The sequence below is a fragment of the Pleurodeles waltl genome, chromosome 6 (genome assembly GCF_031143425.1).
Source record: "Pleurodeles waltl isolate 20211129_DDA chromosome 6, aPleWal1.hap1.20221129, whole genome shotgun sequence".
NCBI classification, from domain to species: Eukaryota; Metazoa; Chordata; class Amphibia; order Caudata; family Salamandridae; genus Pleurodeles; species Pleurodeles waltl.
This window is the reverse complement of record NC_090445.1, coordinates 1,419,575,271-1,419,596,537: the sequence shown is the minus strand read 5'-3', so window position 1 is coordinate 1,419,596,537 and position 21,267 is coordinate 1,419,575,271. Positions and strand designations below refer to the sequence as shown.

The 21,267-nt window shown below is 43.3% G+C and overlaps 1 protein-coding gene across 6 annotated transcripts in view; it reads left to right on the top strand.

Annotated features, from left to right (window-relative positions):
• Window positions 1-21,267, top strand: part of KAZN (kazrin, periplakin interacting protein) — an 808,570-nt gene that overhangs the window by 343,521 nt on the left and 443,782 nt on the right. The gene's annotated exons all lie outside the window — the stretch shown is intronic.

Genomic DNA, 21,267 nt, shown 5'->3' with positions numbered 1-21,267 from the left:
AAAGTCACCTCGGAGCCGAAAAAACACGCAGACAGGGTTTCGGTGCCGAAACAAACTGCAAGCGACCCAGCTTCAGGCTCTTATACAGAAGAGCACTCGCTAACCTCCCAAATGCAAAAGCATAGGTTTGAGGAAGAGCTACAATCAACTGATGTGGACCATACGCAAAAGCGTATTTTCATACAGCAGGAAACAGGAAAAATAAGCACCCTTCCCCCCATTAGAAGAAAGAGAAGGTTGGAGTTCCAAACTGAACAGACACCACAACCAAAAGTGGTGAAAAGAGTTACCCCACCACCCTCTCCTCCGCCCGTGATTAACGTCTCACCAGCACAAACTCCATCACACTCCCCAGCTCACACCACCATAAGCCAGGGTGACCAAGATCAAGACGCATGGGACCTATACGACGCCCCAGTGTCGGATAACAGTCCGGAGGCATACCCTACGAAGCCATCTCCACCAGAGGACAGCACCGCGTATTCTCAAGTGGTGGCTAGAGCAGCACAATTTCACAACGTAAGCCTCCACTCAGAACAGGTCGAGGATGATGTTTATTCAACACACTCTCCTCCACCCACAGCTCATACCAAAGCCTGCCTATGCTCCCTGGTATGCTCCGGCACGCAAAAGAAATCTTTAAGGAGCCGGTCAAAAGTAGGGCAATCACACCAAGGGTGGAAAAAAAGTATAAGGCGCCTCCTACAGACCCGGTTTTCATCAATACACAGCTGCCACCAGACTCTGTCGTTGTAGGAGCAGCTAGGAAAAGGGCCAACTCCCACACATCTGGAGATGCACCACCCCCAGATAAAGAAAGCCGCAAGTTCGATGCAGCTGGTAAGAGAGTCGCAGCACAAGCTGCAAACCAGTGGCGCATCGCGAACTCCCAGGCACTACTTGCGCGCTATGACAGAGCCCACTGGGACGAGATGCAACATCTCATTGAACATCTGCCCAAGGACTTACAAAATAGGGCAAAACAAGTGGTTGAGGGAGGGACAGACCATTTCCAACAACCAGATCCGCTCCTCCATGGACGCTGCAGATACAGCTGCACGGACAATTAATACATCTGTAACTATCAGACGGCATGCATGGCTCCGAACGTCTGGATTTAAACCAGAGATTCAACAAGCAGTTCTCAATATGCCTTTTAACGAAAAAGAACTGTTCGGTCCAGAAGTGGACACAGCGATTGAGAAACTCAAAAAAGATACGGACACTGCCAAAGCCATGGGCGCACTCTACTCCCCGCAGAGCAGAGGGAATTACAGCACATTCCGTAAAACACCCTTTCGAGGGGGGTTTCGGGGTCAGAGCACACAAGCCAGCACCTCACAAGCAACACCGTCCAGTTACCAGGGACAGTATAGAGGAGGTTTTCGGGGACAATATAGAGGAGGGCAATTCCCTAGGAATAGAGGAAGATTTCAGAGCCCCAAAACCCCTACTACTAAACAGTGACTCACATGTCACTTACCCCCTCCACACAACACCAGTGGGGGGAAGAATAAGTCATTATTACAAAGCATGGGAGGAAATCACTACAGACACTTGGGTTCTAGCAATTATCCAACATGGTTATTGCATAGAATTTCTACAATTCCCTCCAAACATACCACCAAAAGCACAAAATTTGACAACACACCATTCCAATCTCCTGGAGATAGAAGTGCAGGCACTATTGCAAAAGAATGCAATCGAATTAGTGCCAAACACACAAATAAACACAGGAGTTTACTCACTGTACTTTCTGATACCAAAGAAGGACAAAACGCTGAGACCAATCCTAGACCTCAGGGTAGTGAACACTTTCATCAAATCAGACCACTTTCACATGGTCACACTACAAGAAGTATTGCCATTGCTAAAACTACACGACTACATGGCAACTTTAGACCTCAAGGATGCTTATTTCCATATACCAATACACCCATCGCACAGGAAATACCTAAGGTTTGTATTCAAGGGAATACATTACCAATTCAAGGTACTGCCTTTCGGATTAACAACCGCACCAAGAGTCTTTACCAAATGTCTAGCGGTAGTCACTGCACACATAAGAAGGCAGCAAATACATGTGTTCCCATATCTAGACGACTGGCTAATCAAGGCCCATTCGTTAATAGAGTGCTCAAATCACACAAATCATATCATACAAACCCTCTTCAAACTAGGGTTCACCGTCAATTTCACAAAATCCAAAATTCTGCCGCGCAAGGTACAACAATACCTGGGAGCCATAATAGACACATCAAGAGGAGTAGCCACTCCAAGTCCACAAAGAATTCAAAATTTCAACACCATCATACAACGCATGTATCCAACACAAAGAATACAAGCAAAGATGATATTACAACTCCTAGGCATGATGTCTTCATGCATAGCCATTGTCCCAAACGCAAGACTGCACATGAGGCCCTTACAACAGTGCCTAGCATCACAATGGTCACAAGCACAGGGTCACCTTCTAGATCTGGTGTTAATAGACCGCCAAACTTACCTCTCGCTTCTGTGGTGGAACAACATAAATTTAAACAAAGGGCGGCCTTTCCAAGACCCAGTGCCACAATATGTAATAACAACAGATGCTTCCATGTCAGGGTGGGGAGCACACCTCGATCAACACAGCATACAAGGAAAATGGAACGTTCATCAAACAAAACTGCATATAAATCACCTAGAACTTCTAGCAGTTTTTCAAGCACTAAAAGCTTTCCAACCAATAATAGTTCACAAATACATTCTCGTCAAAACAGACAACATGACAACAATGTATTATCTAAACAAGCAAGGGGGGACGCACTCCACGCAGTTAAGCCTGCTAGCACAAAAGATTTGGCGTTGGGCAATTCACAACCAAATTCGCCTAATAGCACAATTTATACCAGGGATCCAAAATCAACTCGCAGACAATCTCTCTCGAGATCACCAACAGGTCCACGAATGGGAAATTCACCCCCAAATTCTGAACACTTATTTCAAACTCTGGGGAACACCTGAGATAGACTTGTTTGCGACAAAGGAGAACGCAAAATGCCAAAACTTCGCATCCAGATACCCACACAAACAGTCCCAAGGCAATGCCCTATGGATGAACTGGTCAGGGATATTTGTTTACGCTTTTCCTCCTCTCCCTCTCCTTCCTTACCTGGTAAACAAACTCAGTCAACACAAACTCAAACTCATATTAATAGCACCAACTTGGGCAAGGCAACCCTGGTACACAACGCTGCTAGACCTATCAGTAGTACCCTGCATCAAATTGCCCAACAGGCCAGATCTGTTGACACAGCACAACCAAAAGATCAGACACCCAGATCCAGCATCGCTGAATCTAGCAATCTGGCTCCTGAAATCCTAGAATTCGGGCACTTACAACTTACCCAAGAATGTATGGAAGTCATAAAACAAGCCAGAAGGCCATCCACCAGGCACTGCTATGCAAGTAAATGGAAGAGGTTTGTTTGCTACTGCCATATTAATCAAATACAACCATTACACACAACTCCAGAACATGTAGTGGGTTACTTGCTTCACTTACAAAAATCTAACCTGGCTTTCTCTTCCATTAAAATACACCTTGCAGCAATATCTGCATACCTGCAGACTACCTATTCAACTTCCCTATATAAGATACCAGTCATTAAAGCATTCATGGAGGGCCTTAGGAGAATTATACCACCAAGAACACCACCTGTTCCTTCATGGAACCTAAATGTTGTCCTAACTAGACTTATGGGTCCACCTTTTGAACCCATGCACTCCTGCGAAATACAGTTCCTAACCTGGAAGGTGGCATTTCTCATCGCCATTACTTCCCTAAGAAGAGTAAGCGAGATTCAGGCGTTTACAATACAGGAACCTTTTATACAACTACACAAGAATAAGGTCGTCCTAAGGACCAATCCTAAATTTTTGCCAAAGGTTATTTCACTGTTCCATCTAAATCAAACAGTGGAACTTCCAGTGTTCTTTCCACAGCCAGATACCGTAGCTGAAAGGGCACTACATACATTAGATGTCAAAAGAGCATTGATGTATTACATTGACAGAACAAAAAACATCAGAAAGACTAAACAACTATTTATTGCATTTCAAAAACCTCACGCAGGGAACCCAATATCAAAACAAGGTATAGCCAGATGGATAGTTAAATGCATCCAAATCTGCTACCTTAAAGCTAAACGACAGCTGCCCATTACACCAAGGGCACACTCAACCAGAAAGAAAGGTGCTACCATGGCCTTTCTAGGAAACATCCCAATGCAAGAAATATGTAAGGCAGCCACATGGTGTACGCCTCACACATTCACCAAGCACTACTGTGTAGACGTGTTATCCGCACAACAAGCCACAGTAGGTCAAGCCGTATTAAGAACATTATTTCAGACTACTTCCACTCCTACAGGCTGATCCACCGCTTTTGGGGAGATAACTGCTTACTAGTCTATGCAAAACATGCGTATCTACAGCGACAGATGCCATCGAACTGAAAATGTCCCTTACCCAGTGTACAACTGTTCGTGGCATCAGTCGCAGTAGATTTGCATGTGCCCACCCGCCTCCCCGGGAGCCTGTAGCAGTTTGGAAGTTACCTTCAACTATTTATATATGTATCATCTCAACCTTAAATAGGTGCATACTTAGTCACTCCATTGCATGGGCACTATTACTACAATTCAACTCCTACCTCACCCTCTGCGGGGAAAAACAATCGAAGATGGAGTCGACGCCCATGCGCAATGGAGACAAAAGGAGGAGTCACTCGGTCCCGTGACTCGAAAGACTTCTTCGAAGAAAAACAACTTGTAACACTCCGGCCCAACACCAGATGGCGAGCTATTGCAAAACATGCGAATCTACTGCGACTGATGCCACGAACAGATGTACACTGGGTAAGTGACATTTTCAGTTCCATTGTTTCACCTTGGCGTTGCATCCTTTTTCCAAATTGGTATCTTTCAAGAACTGTACTTACTTTTGGTAAGTAATGCAGGTCCAGTTTCTTTAGACAAATATCAAATTCGTTGAGGCCAGTAGAATCTGTATCTGAAAGATCAGGAAGGTTCTCAAAGACTTCTTGGCCCTCATTGCCTAAACAGTGCATTAAAAGTGAAGTCTTCCTTTCAGCACTTAATGAAGTTCCACACACCCTAGCATAGTTGTTAAAAACCTTTTTCCACTTTTGCCATGATATGGGTGGGTCACCAGGAGAGGTTAAAAAAAACGGTGCAGCAGGAACATTCTGCATGATGACCAGTGAAAGACAACTCCACAATCGGCAGGTTTAGACAAAGTAACTTTAAATAGTTTAAAAGGGCAAGCAATTAATTAAAGCTGTTTAAACCTGAATTAAGAAGTGGCACCGAAATCAATGATGAACCCTCTATTGCAGAAACGTGACTACCTATATTGCTGAGAAATAAACAGGAACAGGAACAGATGAAGGCTATCAGAGCAGACTGGCCTCAGTAGATGACACAAAATGTCAATGAGCGTCAAAAGTTGCTGTTGTCGGGGTGCGCGTGAGTTCCTGGCGAGGTATAAACTTCTAGCACGAGACGCGTTATTTCTATGGCTGCTGTTGCTAGGGTCGCGCGTTTGGCTCTCGCGCGCCGAAACTCGAAGGGTAACTGAAGCCGATTAAAATAAAATAAACACGCCAGCACAAAATGAAATACCTGGGCGTGAACAAGTTGACAGAGAAGATCCACGAAGATCCACAGACGTGTTGTCAGGGCTCTTGGCGCTAGTACAATAGAGATTAATCCAGAGCTGCCTACCGTTCCCCTTCCGCAGACTCCACTTTCAGAATCAGTTCCACTTTCACCTCGTCGCCAATGTAAGAGGGGCGTCAGAGAGGTAGTCACGAACAACACCAAAAGTTAAATGAAGTGGTGATGATTTATTTAGGTTATAAGCCAAACGATTAGCCCTACACCAACCAGCGTCCTCTTCTCTCCCCTTCAACTGTCGCTCTCACATTCCACAAGCCGCATCTCGAGCAAACACAACATTCTCACCTTCATCTCGTGCCGGACACGCACGCACCCAGATTCCTAGGATACCACATAGCCCCAAGTCCAAAGTATGCCCACCACTTCCCCCAAATCCTATTGTATTTCTGTATGCATACTGCGTCTGGTAAACCAGCTGTTCCATCACAGCATTCAAGCCTACACCATTCTGCTAGTTAGGGTGGCGCCTACGGGCAGCATCCCTCTTTGCGACCAGCTAGCCACCCACACCATGATTCATTCCGCACAGTGTCCTCCCAAGTTTTCCATGATGCCAGGAAGGCCAACTCTCAGTGACCAGTTCACCTCTTTCTCCAGGACTCGGGAGAGGAGAGAATCTCCTCTATTCCATGCAAAATTCCCTGCAGACGGGCACAGAACCAGACCACATAGAAAACGTCAGCCTCCAAGTCAGAGCATTGAAAAAAAAATGGGCTGTGAGATCTTTCCCGGATGCCACATGCTCTGTGGTGTGGAGTGGGAGGCATGCACGGAGTACAGCTGGGTTAGCTACATCCTGGAAGAGACCGCGATATCCCAGGGCGCTGCCTGCGTATCCCGCCAGTCCACATCATCCCAACAGTCACCCACTCACCTATCCCACCTCTTCGTAAGGGAAATTAACTCTTCCGGGGCATTAATGCTAGCATGCGATGGATGCAGGACATCGCCCTTTACCCAGATGACCCATAAGCATTTTGGGAAGCATATTTATTTTGAAGGTGAGCCCACAGAGCGGAAACACCCGATGAGAGAATATAATGTCAGGTTTATTATTCTTTTCTTGCTTTCTTTCTTGGTGCCTTTGGGCTGAGTCTCCAGTTTCCAAACTGTAATGCAAGGAATTGTCACAAGAATGTAGGAAATGTGTTTTAAAATCAGCAATGACTGCTAAAGATTTATGGAAAGTAAATGTTGCAACTCTGCCCCATCTTGAATTATTTTCGGTATTGATGAAGGCGTTAGTAGATTCTGTTGTCATTTTACACCATCATAGTTTGTTAGTGAGTGTTACAAACAGCATTTTTATTTTTCATAAGATGCTTTATTCAAAACACTTAAAACAATTTTTGAGACAAGATCTCCTGATGTTCCCTGATCTCCTCCCTGAAAAGTGACAAGGTCTATGGTGTTGTGCCCCGTCCTGTGTAGTCCCAGGTTGCGTATGTCTACTTGTACAACGCTGCTTGAGCACTGCAGTAGGTTTAGAACTACCTACTTTTGGCATTTGTGGTTGGCTGGCTTAGGGATTGCTCTGTCTTGAAAAACAAGTCCTGATTCTTGCAGTATCAGCATTAGCGTCATACAAGAGTCCAGATCAGAATAAAGGGACCCTGAAGGATCTGGCGATGGCAGTTGAGTTTAATATGTTGATCTTTATTTACCCCTCTCAATACTATGGACCTTCCCCTCTAGATATCAGTGGGACATTGCTTGGAGATTGACTGGAGCACTCAATTGGAAATAGCTGTATGATTAAAATATTTTTTTTATTTTGCATATTATTGTTTCATGAGTAGTCTAGGAGTGTCCCTGATGATGTAGTAAAGAAAGTTAGAGACAGATTGCACTGGTGATCCTCTTTTAGACTTGCTGCCTGCAGTAAGGCGAGAACCAGAGCCCATATTGTAAGTACTTTATTAAGTCCTCAAATTCCAATAACGTTTCATTGGCGATGCCTTGAAATGCTAAGTACTACAAGGTATAGCTGGGATAGTAAAGATAACCTGTATCTTCTTTGGAAACAGTCAGATCTTGAGTTGCATACAGAAGACCAGGTGGTTGTTTAAACTGCAAAGGGAAGCAGGTCAAAAGTTATAGAGGGCAGCAACATGAATACGAAAGATCCCCCCCCCTCAATCCGATTGGCTTAAAGGCTTGCACTCTTGAGAAGCACACAGATGATATAACACAGTAAGTAAAGCTATGTGGTGCGCAAAGCAACTGAGGAGAAAGGAAGGGCTTAAGTCAATCAAGGGCAAATACCTGAAACAGCATCATAGGATTGTTGCTGATAATGAGGGCTCTCCAAACATGCATATGCCTTTTAGGTCTTGCCTACGGATATCATTTAGCTGTATGTAATTGAAAGACCTATTGTGGACAAAGCCAATACTCAGAGTGGGCTTTGGGTTAGCCTTTTGCTTATTATTGGTTGACTTTCTTATCAATCTCATTTACTTGTTTCTTATTCAATGGCTTTCACTAATTTTCTTGTATTTGTTCCTCCCTGGGAGCATAGCTTCACTGCCATCCCTTTGGGTCGAGGACTTGTATCCTTCTACTTCTTAAATTCTGTAACCTTTTTCTTTTGCTTGTGGCACTTCATATGAATATGTGTACTTTCTTACTCTCTTCCTGTCTACCCTGTGTGCTGATTCCCAGTCATAACCCTGTCTCAGAGTTCTCCTTGCTACTTTTTCACCCCCTAATTCTCTGTTGCTTCAGCTTGGCCTCCATATCTCACTCAGCCCACAGCACCTAATTTTGCTCCCCCCACTCTGCTCACCAATCCACGTGAGCATTGTTAATTTTCTAAAGCTTCTCCATTGCTCCATGTAGCAATTTTTTAAACTTCTTAGGAGGGCCCGGCAGATGCAATTTGCTAATGGGCAAATTATTTGAGAAAAACACCTTTGCATACATTTTATTTAATCTTTTAATTCACCACTCCAAGATGGTCATCTGCTATGTTTGAATGGTAAATTACAAGAAAATAGTGTTTTAATCATGACATATATGCACAAATTATTGGTGATACATGCGCATGTATTCCGTTATCATACTTGTACATCATTTGTGCTATTTTTCGCCAGTGCTGTAGAGCCTCTGCTATAAGCACTTTCAAAGCCAATAGCTCTGCATTGGCAAAGCCGAAAGGTGGCACATATTGACTTTACAGGTGATAGTTCTGTATTGGGTATGTCTCTATAAACTAAATGCTAGGATTTGTGTATTTGTCCAGTGTCATGAAATTAACATGAAGCAATGTATTCAGTCCTAACTATGTCTGGTTATTGGATAAACAGAGCATTGAAGCAGGGTATGACTGAGGTGGTGGTGATCGGAGATGAACGTCTTGAAACAGACATCAAGAATATTGTATTGTATTGTATTGTAATCGTATTTATATAGCGCTTACTACCCCTGACGAGGCGTCAAAGCGTTTTTCGATGAGTAGCACGCTACTCCGGTACCCAACAAGAATTAGTGATGGATTAGTATAATTTAATAAGGAGTACAGTTTTAGTATTATTATGAGTTAATTTGAGTTGCGGATATGAGAGTTTGTTAGTTAGATTGACTGGAGTAATGGAGGGGTGGAGGAGGAAAGAAATCCAGAAGTGTTAATTGGGAGTTTATCCTTCATTTGCTCAATCCAAAGGCTTGAGATGAATAAAAGGGGGGCGGAGGGGAAAGAGGATGTGGAAGGGTTAGGGAGAGCATAGTAGCAGGGTGAGATGAATGCAGGAGAATTTAGTAGGGTTGTGTGGGAGGTCACAGAGGTAGAGTGAGGTTTGGTGAGTTAGATGTGGGGGTGGAGGGATGAGCTTAGGCAGAGATATTTAGGAGATGGAAGTGGTCGAAGGGATTTGGGAGGAGTCCGAGTGAGAATGGAGGATAGTTTGATAGAGACATGACATAAGAGCGATGAGTAGATAAGTGTGATAAAAAGAGAGCAGAAATTCATAGAAACATGCCAGGCACAGAAACAACATATACACATATATATATATATTTATACACACACACACACATGACTATACACACACATCTGCACATACAATACATAATTAGAAACATGGGTAAAAAATACTTAGTCGTCCATCCATCATCCTGGTAAAAAGGCGGGAACTCCCCCACCTACCTCGAGGGTGGACGGGGCGTGGCCCAGCGGGCGGAGCCCACAGGTGCTCCACAAAGGGAGAAACCCTCCACTCTGTGTCTCCAGCAGAGGAAGACAGAAACCGCGCGTCCCAGTCAGACACAGACCACGCTCCAGCACTTCATCAGCTCACCTCCAGGAAGGATTCCAGATCCCCTCTGCGGGGATCTCCGCCATCTCTAATATGGAACTAATCATGAGCATTGGAAAGGGGCGTCCTCCTCTCCCCCTGGTTTTTCTTTTCTTAAACGCAAATAAAAATATTTTTTTTGAAAAAAAATGAAAGGGCCATCCAAGCAAATCAGTTGTGTTAGCAGCTCTCTGTCATTTTCATGTCTGGATCCATATGTCTGTTTTCTCATATATTCATAATAAACATATATTCATCCAGCAGTGGCTCTGTACATGGTCATAGCTATCATTGATGCTGCAGGTGCAGTGCATGGGGCCCAAAGCCCTGAGGGGTCCACTGAACCCTGAATATTGCTGTATTTTAAAACCCTACGTGCAGTCAAAGGGCTACTTTCTTTGCTTACTCAAGAGACCATTGGCATCTTTCTACCTACTGACTTTGCACTTGACATGGAGCTATTTGCTGATCAAGAATTACAAACTGTTTAGGAACCTTGACTGCTACTTTCTGCTTCTAGAGCCTTTGTCTCTATGGACTCGAAGATCTTATTTTGGCCTCTGATTCCTTTTTTCGTGGAATTTCTCTCATAACAAAGCAACTAATGTATGTGTGCTGGACTACTAGTCAGATCTCCAGGGTTTTGTGGCATTGATTTGAAAACGTTGTTGCGTAAAAATAAAGCATTGCAGCACAAATCTGCATTTATTGCAGCATTTTCCATAAAGTGAATCCTTCCCACACTCCCATTTCCTGGCACCCTGTTGCTTGATCTCCTCCCAAATGACCCATACTCATACACCCTGCCTCTTCCCTCCCCCTTCAGTGTTGTCAGTTTCAGATATGAAGGTGTTGCATTGCTTGGAAAAGTTGTGCTGTCCAACACAATTTTGCCTATCTAGCCCTGTATTTTTCCACCATTGAACTCCGTGTGGGAAGTGTTAAATCCCCACAGACTTCTTTTCTGCTTCTTTTTATTATTTGTGTAGCACTTTCAAGTGTTCCCAAACACTGGCTGCACAAAAGCCACATCAGTCCTTTTAAAACTCCAACAAAGTAAGATCCTCTCCACAAGGAAGCTAACAGCACTTGGTTATCAAACAAAAAGCGAAAAGGAGAACAGTAGGAACATCAGAATAGTTTTGGAGGAGTTGTGGTTTGAATGGAGCATGAATGAAGAGCAGAACAGCGGACTCATGGAAATTCAAGCAATAACAGCATAAATGACCAAGATGTTTATGAAAGTTGGGAGACTGCACAGCATGTGAGATTTTTCGTCACTGCACCATTGTTGAATATATTTCACTCCAGCACAATGAAGACCAGGGACCTCTAAAAATGTCTGTGTTTTTTGTTTTGCAAGGGTTCTGGTGGTTCCCTTTGCTTCTGACCCAGTCCAATTCTTTACTTCACCCTTCCGCTTGATGCTCCAGTGTATTTGTGGTGTCAACAAGAAGAATCCATGTGGTACCTTTTTTGAATGTTTAATAATCACAGAGGCACTTCTCCTTTGTCAAGACTAATCTTTGCCGAGATTTTTCCCGGCATCTTTGAAGATGACATATGGGCATATTGTTAATGATATGACGATCTACAACTTCTGTTCCGTACCTCGGCACTGGAGTTACATGCTCACAATAGGGGGTGGTAGAGAATGCATATTTTCTTCTCCACACTACATGGTGATGTTTTATTGTCACAGCGCAGCTCAGTTCCAAAGAGGGCAGAACTGCTCTGTGATTGTGAACATATATTACCAAAGGCAATGAGCACCTTTGAGAGACCAATTAAATGTGTTTCATAATTGATTGAGAACGCTGAATATAAAGTGGGACTGCCTTTAGACTATGCCCCTATTCTGATCTGTGCTTGGGAACATTGAAGCTAAAAATGTTGATGTTGCATGAGCATTCACTGAGGGTGTAAAACGTGTGCAACGAAGTTACTGAGGGTATGCTTAAATGACCACACAGGTGCCTTAATCTATTCATTCTTCCACTTAACTGAACCTCACCGCTGCTCTCCGTTCACTCCAAAAGCAGCATCATGATTGGCTGGAACATCCTGCTGGGCACTACAATGCAGACTGGGAGCCTGTGCTTACTCTCGCCAACCGGCAATGCAGTGCTGGGTTGGAGAGAGCACTTGAGCACATGTGTGTTTGGCTGGCCCGAGACAGCTGGCCAAAAAAACATGCGCATCAACTCCATGGCTTTGCCCCTTTAAAAATAAAACAATAATAAACATTGTTTATCATCATTTTATTTTTAAAGATTTGCACATCCTGCTGCTGGGTGGGGGGGGGGGTGGTGCTCCTAAACCGTAGCAGAGGAGCCACCCCTGCTACGGGCCCCACATCCCCTCCGAATCTCTCTCGGGAAATTTCAGGGCAGGGTACTGCAAAGCAATGAGGGGCCTCCTAGAGCCCTGCCCCCCTCATGCACCACAAGGGCTACAGGGGCATTTGTTACGCCACTGATACTATCTTCTTCCAGAGCTCATCTTCCAAATCTAAAGTCTGTATTTTAGGAACCTCTGATAAAACTCAAACACACACCAGGAACTATTTTTATTATCTTCGCAAACAATAAGGGGTGCAAATAAAAAACACAAGTCTTTTCGTGTTTGGGTTTCAACTCCTGCTCTCTCCCCTCAACAGATGCAAATTTCATAGCAGGAAGGAAGGGGGCGAACAGGGAAAGGGACATATCTTGCTTAGCCTGCTCTCCTACATGCAGGTAAAAAGATCTTGTGGCTGGCAAGGATGCAGCAAAACTGTTGACAGGGCAGGGAATCTCTTCTATTGTTTTATTGGCAGCACGCACAGGCACGCTTTGAATCTATGAGGTCCCTGTGTGCAGAGCCAATAGACCGGCAGGAATTAAAACATGAATCAAAAAGGGAGATTATCTATATCTGCAAGGCTTTTATTAAAAATTATGATCTTTGTGCACCTCGGGTACTTTCACAGGAAATTAGCCATCCGTGAAATCTCTGTAAACTGGCAGCTCTAACTAGTTGAGTTTGATGTAATAAATGTATTCAGACTTCTTTCGTCATAAAAAAATGAGAAAATAAAAACAACGGGGGCTCCTCTGCTAAGGCGGAGGAGCGTCGCCCCACTGCTTTGTTCAGTGAAGAAAAAGGAAAAATAAAATGATAGTAACTCAACTTTATTATTTTATTTTTCCCAGGAAAGCCAGGTTAGGGTGGGGTGGGCCTGGGCTGGGCTGGAGGAGAAGTGGTGAGTGCACCAAAAGTGTGCCTTGCCGTTTGGCTGGCCGTAGTATTTCTCTACCTGGCTGTATTGCACAGACAGGAAGAAAAGGGTACAGGCACCACTGCCTCTCTGAGTGCCGAAGCAGGACGTTCAGACCAATCTTGATGCTGCTGTCATGCTGGTGACAGCAGCATCATGATTGGAGGGGAGTCTGGAAGCCTGTGTGCTTCCTGGAGTTGGGGAAGAGAAGAGGACGAAGGAGAGACATGACCGTCTCTCCTGATATAAAAGGTAAGTTTTTTAAAATTATATTTTATTTATTTTTGTACCCCCACTCCTCCAGTTGAGAAGTAGCCGCCACTGCATAGAAATATTACAAAATTACAGATTACTGACTAAAATCTATTAAAAATTGATTTTAAAAAACAAAAAAACAGGTCATTCAAAAAGCATTATATTAAAAATCATAACGTAATACATGTTAATTTTCTCAAAGTTATGATCCACTTTTGTTGCAGCCACTAAAACATGGACTAATACTATTGCCTTATGATCAAACTGTATCCCATGTCTGAACAATAAAGTCTTTCATTTCTACCTTACCTTTGGAAAGGACATCTAGTTTGCTCCTAACTAAATCAATCAGACAGTCTGCAGGAGCTGAGTAATTATCTCCTCTAACTAAAGAAAATATGAACTCTATACAAGCTAAATTAATTTAAAGTGCATATATCTACATGCACAAGGCTTTGCACAGCACATGAACTTGAAAGGTTTTAAATGCTGGGGGATCGACTAAAACTAGTTCTGGGAACCCATAGATCGCAAATCGGGCAACATTTGCCACATATGACTCTAATAATGGGCTTATCGAATATCATATATACGGATGTTTAAAATAGATAAGACTAGATATTGTAATCCACAAAGTAGAAGTTGCCTACTTTATGCAATCGTTAAGAGTCAGCTTGTCATTAACCACTTCTAAGTGTTTATACAATGTCACTGTCTCTAGTTATAGGCAGTTGTCTTTCAGGGTAAATGGCAATTTACATTCATTGAATTGCATCTCCTCTGTTTTGGTACTATTAATAACCAATTTAATTGGCATACAATAGTTTTATTTAAGGTTGTCAGCTGCTGTTGGAGCCCGAAAGGTGTATGTTCAGAGGGGACAATCATTGCATGTTACAGCAACTTTACTATTGCGTCATTCAGGTTTGCCATCAGTCTTATGTAAGATGGAGGGAAGGTTGTGTATTAATAGGTAGAACAGCAGGCGGGCAAGTGTGCATCACTAAATTTAAGCCATTCTGTACTACCACTCAGGTCTGGCTTTAGGATGGTGTGACCGGTGCAGCTGCACCTGGTGCTGTGCCCCCCAGATCAGCACCAGATATGCTGTGTTTACAAATAACTTATAGGTTTAAACCAATCAAATGTATGTGAGAAAGGAGCTATGGAGAGAAGAGGGCGACTTTTGGAGTGGGGTAGTGAGGGACGCCGTGGAGAAGAAGGTTATGAAGGAAGGGGGCCAAAAAATATTTTCGCATTGGGTGCTAGCTTCGCTAAAATTGGTCGTCTTAACCAATTTTGACCATGAGCCTATGTGTCAAAGTGTGCAACCACTAAATAGATGTGATTATTGAGCCTCTACAACTCGCATTCATTTTTACCAGTGTTCCTCCCATGAGCTCAGAAAACCAGTTGCACCACTTGTCTTGAGCTTATTTATAATTTCCACAATCTTGCTGAGTGGAAACAGCTCTTCGATCCTAGGTACGAATTATGTCAGTTCATTCTACCGCCTCAAAAGAAAAGTATAGGTGCGGTACAAAGAGCGATTGATAGCTCTCCCAGAGTTCACACTGCTGGATGCAAAGCTGACCCTTGAGTGGCTAGGTTTGAGAGATAGTTACCATATCCCTGGTGATCAACACACCCAACCAACTTAAAACAATTCTGTCAATAAGAATCAGGCTTGTTATCATGGATGATAACTGGAGAGATGACAACATAGCATCTGGTTAGTAAGCCAAATTGGCATACCATTACCTCATACAATTAATTACTTCCACAGAACATATCACTTCCCCGAGAGACTAAGGAAGATGGCCAAGAGTCTGTTCCCTGACTATGTTAGTTGTCGTAATGCTCCTGGCACATTTATGCACATAATATGGGATTGTCTAATAATCTATGATTGTTAACCATGTAGGAAATTCACTTTGCCAATAGTTATGGGGTGGCCCATCTCATTTACAGCTATGATAGCCATCCTGGGGATATTATACGAAAACCAATGCGGCATCACAATCTTGACTGTGATGAGGAGTTTTTAAAAACTATGAAGCTAGAGAATCCCCCGCAAAAGCACCCTTAAAGCCTGGGGGATCTTGGTGGAACCACTTTCATAATTTTAAGTCTTAAATGGCATGCCCCTGATTGATCTGGGTGCACAAAGTTTGTGGCCAAGGCAAAACCCCTTGGTGCTGTAAACCTTCATGTCCTAGTACCTCAGTCCACATTGATGACTGATTTCTGCTGAGGTTGAGGGAGGTGTGTGAAAAATGGCTAACGTCTTGTTGGGCAATTCCCCTGCAAGTGTAGGCCTGCACAAGTAAACGTCAGGTCAAAAGAATGAGGGTATGATGGGTGTACTGATATATCAATTCATGATGCACGTCGAATATTTGATACTTATCCTGTATGTTTTGTCTGAATTATGTATTGTACGCTTAATAAAAATTTTATTTAAAAAAATGAGAGGGAGAGCACACAGTTGACTCATATGGCCTTCTCATTGAGAATGTGTAATGTAACCTGGGACTCCTTTTTCACCTCATGATGAGTGAATCCACCAGAAACTATTTTCCAAAACCTTAGAGGCCTAATTTTGTATGACTTTGAACACTGAATGCAAGGCCTCCATCAGCGATGCTTTGTATTTCTTTTAGCAATCCACTTAAATTAAATGCCGTAGAATCCTGTTATGCTCAAATTTTATCATCTTTCTATCACTGATACCTCTAGATGCTCTACAGATTTCCCTCCATTTGACTTTGCATTATTGACTCATTGATCACTTAATCAATCACTTTTTTTGGTTTCTATAATTATACTAATTATCCACAAATCTAAATCCATGTAGTCAAAGGCATAGCTGCGTGAGTCTCTTATGAATGTCTTCTTTGTAAACCTGCACGGAAGAAATCTACCATTAATCATCTTTAAATCTAGGCCATTGAGACTATGTTCAATAGCAGCTCCTCGGTTGTCACTTATGGCTTATTCATATACACCTATCCTTAGACCTTCATGCATTGCTGTCTAGTCTGAAGACTCCATGCCAATATAATAGATGTCAGTAATTTTAAAGCCACCTACAAGCACTGCAGGAAACCTAATATGAAGACCCACTAAATAGTAGCTCAGAGACTTTGGAAAGCTTCAAACGTCAATTTTGCATTGTGAATGCTGGCTTAGAAAAGCCCTTAAAATTTGGTGACTGAAACATTTGCAAGCTCCATGTGTCCTGCAGCATTAGAACATCGTTTCCTACAATCACTGTAGTACCATTCAAATTTTGGTCCTTCCTTTTAAAACTGAACATATTACAGGATACTACCAACAATTTAGTCCCATTAACTAGTATATTAGTTATGCAGCAGTATCCAGAGGAATTGTTCCCCCTAATTCATGTTGAGCGGCCACATCTTTTTTTCACTATCCAGCATAGTGACTTTGTAAGTTAGCTTCATTTTGTTTGATTTACTTTCTTTTACTCTTTATTTGTGTGAGTTCCATGTGAATCCAGCCATATGTATTCCATGACTATGTAAATGTTGTGCAACAGAATTGTATTGTAGTATTTGTAGACTAATTATCTTTATGTAGGGCACTAAATAGCTTGTCCACATGTATAACAATCTACAACACGTGTTCTGTATGATTAGGGAGTGTGTTGTTTTTGTTTTGAGCCTTTATATGGGAAGTGTTGTCGTGTCATATCATGGATGATGACGACCAAGGTGCAGTTATTGTGTGATAGGATGCAGAGCCTGGTGGTGTGATAGGATGAGAGAATGCAAGAGATAGACACACAAATTAAAATTATAAGGACTAACCAGCTTAGCCACTGGGGCAGTGGGATGCTTTGTGCCTGTACATTAAAAAAGGTGGGGAGGGGTAACCAGAGAAGAACCAGTAATCCAAGTTGCCACAGGCAGTGATGCTATTGAATGAATAAAATGATACCAAAAGGGCAAGAATTGGAATTGGTGAAAAAGCATGTTTATTTTATACAGTTTGCTGTGGAACACATATACTACCATAAAGGAGTAAGGGAGCCATCACGACTGGCAAACGTAGGAGCAATTACACAAACTTGAAAAGGCTGAGGTTCCACCAACTCCTGCTAAGCTGAAGGAAGTCAACATTTGAGAAGGGGTTCACACCCCCAAACCCTCTCAGGCTTTCATAGACAGACAAGCCCCAGGTTGACAAGCCATAGTCTGATTGAAGATCAGGCTTCAACTAGACGGACACTCTGCACAGGGTGAGAGACAACGCACTAGGTAGGTTGTTGTCCTACGAGCACAAGAGTGGATCAGCTTGTCTTACCTTGCTGTCCTCACTCCTCCAATACTTGTTGTGACCCTTGTTCTTTCTACATAATGAGACATACTCCCAACTTTCTGGAATTTCCTCCCAGAACAACATCCACTTTCATTATTAGTAGAGAATGACATTTCAGAGTAAAAAAGGCAGTGTATCGAAATGAGACTTACCATGCTTCCATTATTTCAGCTAGAACACTAGTATGACACCAATTTGGTGGTTCAGAATTTGCTCAGTCTTAGCCAGCTCTTCTTCTATGAGCTTTGTGAAAAAAACATTTTTTCCAGGCCTCCAAATGTTAACTTCCCTTCCATGATCCTTTGACCTGTCTATTTGCACTCTATCCTTCCCCGGCTCATTAACTCTCCTCATCTCTAACAATGGTAGAAACTAGGTGTAATTTCCTTTCCTGTAAAACTCCTAATTCAACCCCTCTGATTGCTGGCTCTTGCCAGCCGAATAGGTTGATTTAGTCTATTGGATACTGAATCTTTGGTCTGCACTAGGAGAGCAGAGCATCTGCCTTTCTTGTTGGTTCAAGAACTTTGGTCTTGGGCCATACAGGCCCATTGCAAAGAAAAAATAGACTGCCCTTAACTACTTTAATTCTGGTCTTTATTAGAAGTGTGTGAAAACTTCAGCAAACTTATGCATAATCGTGTGAAATACATATCTGTTTTTTTTTATTGCTATTTTAGCTCAAGAACACTTTTGGTGCCAAATAAAGCTCAAGAGAAACAAAGACATACTGAACACCTGCCGCTTAAGTTTGTCATTCCTATGCATTTGCATTAAATTGTCACCGCAAGTGACAAATGCGTGGCAGAGCCATACAGCAGATGGTGCATAACTAAGTGAAGTAATTTCCAAAGCTATGCAACTGAAATTTCAGCCAATGTTAGTCATTATTTTTAGAGCTATATTTGCTGATTCCTGGCTGTTGTCCCATTGTGCTGACTCTTTGCATCACACTGATATGATCCATGTTTGTTTAAATGCATTAGAAGATACAATTGCGTAGAGCCCTGGGATCACCCCACCACATTAAGGCTAGTCGCAATATATCTCAGGCTGCCCTTGCTGAATTGTAGGTAATTGGTCTGAGTCCAAACTGGGGTGATGTGGCAAACAAGATAACGATGGTTTCAATCCAGATCTGTGACTGGAGGTGAGTGAAAAGTTTCAACACTCCATCCATCATTTTACTTTGTGATGAAGTCTGGATGGTACCATGAATGAATGGCCGCTCTTTTTATTCCTTGGCAGAAGTAACAAGAATGTAATGCCCTAATTGGGCGAACCATAATTTTCAGTGCACCATCCAGCAAGCTGGCAGAAAATGCATACCCACTGTAAGGCATAGGACCAGTCAGTAACGTGCAGTCACAGCTCACAGGGGTTACAAAGGGTGGAGTGGGGTGGCGCACCGGGGAGGGGAGGAAATATTAATGATATTAAAAAATAAATTTAAGCACAATTACCTGCACGCCACACCGCCAATCTTCCATCTCCTCCGCAGGCACAGGTCCCACCCTGCCCTGCGGCTAACCCTGACGCTGCTCAGAGCAGCATTAGGATTGGCTAAGAGCCTGTGCCTGCTCTCCAGCCTGCCAACACAGTGCCTGATTGGAGAGAGCACAGTGCATATGTGTGTTTACCCGGTCCAAGACGGCTGGACAAACACACGTACACACTGAAGGGAGTGCACAGTTCACTCCCCTTTTCCCCGACACCACCATGTCCTGCCCCTTTAACAACAAAAGGATAATAAACGTAGTTTATGGAGCCGCCACTGGTAAAGTGTCATGGTGAAAAGGTTTGGGGTTACTTGAGTGCCAGTAAAATGGATGACAGTTAGATGGATGCCACCTAGTCATTGCCAGCTTGGGGAGGCAGGTCTCCTGCCCTTTCTAAGATGATTAGGGATGGAGCACTGGAGTAAGGCCCACTACAAAAAAGGCAATTGAAAAGTACTTTAAAAAGTATCCCTGGGTACAGCCAAGAAGTGTCTTGAGTGTGATGCTTGAAATATTGGACTGCATTCTTTCCCAGATGCGAAGCTAGTGAAGGGTTTTCGGAGGAGTTGTCATGTGATCCTGGTATCACAGACTGAAGGTAAGTTGAGCCACATGGGTCTGTACTCTTTGAATTGTGAGGTGTCTCTTTCTTGAACCTTCAGGGCAAACGGCATTTCAGTAGTCAAGTTTGAAAATTACACTACAGTTTTGTGAGGAAGCAATAGCAGACGGAATCTCCTGTGTAGCTGGAAAAACACAGGAAATCAGCTTTTGTAATGCTGAGTTGGTGAGTGAAGGGGAGCTCTCATTTAGAAAGTACACCCAAGTTGTGGAGATTCTTGAGCTGTACCGTGGGGCACGGAAACAGGAGTGGTGAAAAGTCCATGAGACACTAAAGCAAATCCTAGTCTTCTAACCACACACAGTTAAGATGCAGCCAATGTTGGATTTCTTTTGTGGAATTTACCTCTTGGTTGTGGGGTACAGATCCCTCTTCTACTTTGAGTGAGACCTTGGTATCTTCCATTTATAATTGCCTATGTGACGGGCATCCACTATACTAGTTGGAGGGCTAATGCAGGAGTTAAAAGAGATTAGGAAGAAGTTTGATTATTTAAGAATTCTATACTTGGCAATGGTGGCTTTTGATCAGAACAAAGTTGATGAATGAGTAGGATGCCATGGCCCTCCATCGATTCCATCAAGGCACTTAATCACACATTATGGTCAATGGTGTTGAATGCAGCAAAGAGGTCCAGTAAGATAACTGTGCAGACAGGGCTGGTCTGTCCTGGATTCAGGTGCAGCTCCTCCATTAGGGCGGAAGCGCATCATCCCCCCGCACCCTCCCACCAGCATAAACCACTGCAAATCAACTTTAACAAACAAAAAGATAATAAACCATGTTTATTATCTTTTCATTTGTAATGGGGCAGGGCATTGGGGATGACGAGATAAGGGGAGTGCACTGTGCACTCCCCTCACTGCGCTTGTACATTTGGCCGGATGTCTTTGGCTGGCCAAAAATTATTGCGCAGTAGGCTCTCTCCAGCCCAGCAACACAGTTGCCGGGTTGGGAAGAGCCTGCACAGGCTCCCAGTCTGCCTGGGAGCGCCTCCAGCCAATCCTGATGCTGCTCTGAGCAGTATAATGCATGGCCGCCGGGCAGGCTGGGAGCCTGTGCCTGCCTGCAGCGACAGGAGAGGAGCAGCGCGGGAGCAGAGCAGGCAAGTGATTTAAAATAAAAAGGTTTTATAAATTTGCCCCTGCAGCTTTTCGTGTGTCTCATTGGTTCTACTTTATTGAGTTGAAGTACCTAGGCGTATAAGTGAGTTTAACATGTTTCCTTCTTCTAGGGGAAAACACACATT